This window comes from Salvelinus sp. IW2-2015, unplaced genomic scaffold (assembly GCF_002910315.2).
Source record: "Salvelinus sp. IW2-2015 unplaced genomic scaffold, ASM291031v2 Un_scaffold2846, whole genome shotgun sequence".
Lineage (NCBI taxonomy): Eukaryota > Metazoa > Chordata > Actinopteri > Salmoniformes > Salmonidae > Salvelinus > Salvelinus sp. IW2-2015.
In genome coordinates, this window is record NW_019944146.1 from 177,329 (window position 1) to 181,210 (window position 3,882).

General features: G+C 40.7%; 1 long non-coding RNA gene across 1 annotated transcript; it reads left to right on the forward strand.

Moving 5' to 3' along the window:
• Nucleotides 1-870: 870 nt before the first annotated feature.
• On the forward strand, nt 871-3,489 carry LOC139025556 (uncharacterized). The gene is made up of 2 exons (XR_011477150.1): nt 871-913; nt 1,077-3,489. It is a non-coding gene; the product is annotated as an uncharacterized lncRNA (long non-coding RNA).
• Nucleotides 3,490-3,882: the final 393 nt, after the last annotated feature.

The window sequence follows — 3,882 nt, forward strand, 5'->3', positions numbered from 1 at the left end:
CACACTGCTTGGAGTTTCAACAACATTAATAATTTATTTCTAGCCTACAATCATCGATGTTACTACTAATGTGAAAATAAGACAAAATATGATTATAGTTGCTKATTTTAAGACATTTGTCAAATAACTTTAACATTCATTACACATGTCAATTGTTGTACAACATCATGGCTACGCTTTTGGCATCACCTTTTACAATGGATTTCCGCTGTTGTGGGCCTTTAATCATCTGTCTGACTTTGTTGTTTACACAGGAGAGATACTAGACTATAGTGGATCCTCTGGGGTGCCTCAACAACCTCATGATGCTGATGAGGCAGAGAAGAGTCTCTGCAGATCAGAACACCTCAATAAACACCTGCAGAGATCCACAGGGAAGAGAACTCACTGCTGCTCTGACTGTGGGAAGAGATTCACCTCATCAGGTATTAAAATTCATCAGAGAACACACACAGGAGATAAACCTTTTAGCTGTGTTCAATGTGGGAAGAGTTTTGGTCGATCTTGCCATCTGACTCAACACCAGAGAATACACACAGGAGAGAAATCTTATAGCTGTGATCAATGTGGGAAGAGTTTTCGTCAATCTGGAGAGCTGACAGTGCACCAGAGAATCCACACAGGAGAGAAACCTTATAGCTGTGATCAATGTGGCAAGAGTTTTTTTTCTTTATACATGCTGGTCTCTGACTCTGCACCAGAGACACACACAGGAGAGAAACCTTATAGTGTGGTCAATGTGGGAAGAGTTTTCTACATCTGGCTCTCTGACTCTGCACCAGAGAACACACACAGGAGAGAAACCTTATATGTGGTCAATGTGGGAAGAGTTTTCTCTCGATCTGGAGAGCTGACAGTGCACCAGAGAACCACACAGGAGAGAAACCTTATAGCTGTGATCAATGTGGGAAGAGTTTTAGTCAATCTGGAAGCTGACAACACCAGAGAATACACACAGGAGAGAAACCTTACAGCTGTGATCAATGTGGAAAGAGATTTTGGTCATTCTGGCCATCTGATCAACACCAGAGAACACACACAGAGAGAATCTTACATCTGTGTCAATGTGGGAAGAGTTTTTGGTCGATCTGGAGAGCTGACAGTGCACCAGAGAACACACACAGGAGAGAAACCTTATAGCTGTGGTCAATGTGGGAAGAGATGTACTACATCTGGCACTCTGACTCTACACCAGAGAACACACACAGGAGAAAAACCTTATAGCTGTGGTCAATGTGGGAAGAGTTTTGGTCGATCTGGCTCTCTGACTCTACACAAGAGAACACACACAGGAGAGAAGTCTTATAGCTGTGATCAATGTGACAAGAGATACTTTGATAAAAGATCTCTGATCAAACATCAGAAAATACATGAAGGAGTTGTTTCATGATATCAATGAATAAATGTCACAATGTAGAATGTTTTAACATTGTAGTAGGAGTATTTGAATAATGTCACAATGTAGAACCCTAAACGTTTGTCCCCTTATCAATTGATTTCAACATGATATGGATATTAGCCTCAGGGGGGAAATCCAGGCTCTGAATTGGAAGAGTACTATTTATATGATTTAACAAAAAGTGACTAACACAAAAATAGCCGTGTTACACTTACCATGTTGGTGACCCACTTGAATCAAAATGCAACACTTCAAAATGTAGCTAGCTGTTTTCTACAAATTGTCCTCTAACCAGTGATGTACACATTATTCCCAGATTACGTGTGGTTTTTGAGCTGTTAGTTTAAACAGGACGTGCAACCTCATCTCCCTCCTCTTGGCACAATTGATTTCAAGATGATATTGATGAGTGATGACAAATGTTTTTTTTATTTTTTGTTTCACCTTTATTTAACCAGGTAGCCTAGTTGAGAACAAGTTCTCATTTGCAACTGCGACCTGGCCAAGATAAAGCAAAGCAGTGTGACACAGACAACAACACAAAGTTACACATGGAGTAAACAATAAACAAGCCAATAACACAATAAACAAGTCAATGACACAATAGAAAAAAGAAAGTCTATATACAGTGTGTGCAAAAGGCATGAGGAAAGTAGGCAATAAATAGGCCATAGGAGCGAATAATTACAATTTAGCAGATTAACACTGGAGTGATAAATGAGCAGATGATGATGTGCAAGTAGAGATACTGGGGTGCAAAAGAGCAGAAAAGTAAATAAAATAAAAACAGTATGGGGATGAGGTAGGTTGATTGGGTGGGCTATTTACAGATGGACTATGTACAGCTGCAGCGATCGGTTAGCTGCTCAGATAGCTGATGTTTAAAGTTGGTGAGGGAAATAAAAGTCTCCAACTTCAGCGATTTTTGCAATTCCTTTCAGTCACTGGCAGCAGAGAACTGGAAGGAAAGGCGGCCAAATGAGGTGTTGGCTTTGGGGATGATCAGTGAGATATACCTGCTGGAACGTGTGCTACGGGTGGGTGTTGTTATCGTGACCAGTGAACTGAGATAAGGCGGAGCTTTACCTAGCATAGACTTATAGATGACCTGGAGCCAGTGGGTCTGGCGACGAATATGTAGCGAGGGCCAGCCGACTAGAGCATACAAGTCGCAGTGGTGGTTGGTATAAAGTGATTTGGTAACAAAACGGATGGCACTGTGATAGACTGCATTCAGTTTGCTGAGTAGAGTGTTGGAAGCTATTTTGTAGATGACATCGCCGAAGTCGAGGATCGGTAGGATAGTCAGTTTTACTAGGGTAAGTTTGGTGGCGTGAGTGAAGGAGGCTTTGTTGGGAAATAGAAAGCTGATTCTAGATTTGATTTTGGATTGGAGATGTTTAATATGAGTCTGGAAGGAGAGTTTACAGTCTAGCCAGACACCTAGGTATTTATAGTTGTCCACATATTCTAAGTCGGAACCGTCCAGGGTGGTGTGGTATGGTATTGAAGCTCGTTTGGAGGTTAGTTAGCACAGCGTCCAAGGAATGGCCAGAAGTATACAGAATGGTGTCGTCTGCGTGGATCAGGGAATCGCCCGCAGCAAGAGCGACATCATTGATATATACAGAGAAAAGAGTGTTGCGTTCCTTTGTTTAGCGACCCCTAAATTTAAATGCATCACTCCAAAATGTAGCTGACTGTCTTCCTCTAACCAGTGAGGTAAAATATATCTCCCATTTCCATGTATTTTTTAGTTGTGTTAGTTTCAACAGCACGAACAACCTGATTTCCCCCCTAATCGATATCAGTGATTTATTGCTATTTGTCAAAACAACAGCGTTTCTGGTGCTTGTGCAGTTAATAAGGTGCTTGTTTTAAAAAATACAAGTAATATGATTATTGTGGCAGATGTTCGTGTATATAGTACATTTTACGTTTAGGTTTTCAATTTATCACAAACTGTTTCTGCATTTGGACTYTTGATTTGGACACGTTTAAACTGTGACATTGGGGATATCCCACCTAGCAAAAATGTCGTTGAAAATAAGACTATGACCGACGTACAATATAAGTTTGGTTTTAATTGAGAGTTGAAAAGAAAACTATTTAATTTCTGTTTAATTTCAACGTACTCGCAGCTTATACACATGGACGCAGTATAATAAATCGGTCTATAATCAATTTTATTAACAATCCTAATAAATTGAGTCATAAATATAAAATATATTTGTTGTCCTAAGGGGAAGGTGTTACAGACTTTGGTTTTGAGGTTGGACTTTAGCACATCTAGCTCGTTAGCACATACAGCTCGTTAGCACGTAGGATGCACTGATTGGTGTCACCTCGTTAGTCAGTATGTGTTACACCTGTGTTACACCTGTGCTGGCTTGTCCATCTCGTTAGTGGGAAGGCGTTCCACCTGAGCTGGTCCAGGTTCTATTTAAGAGTGTCTGGCCCAGTGCTCCAGTTGTCTTGATAGA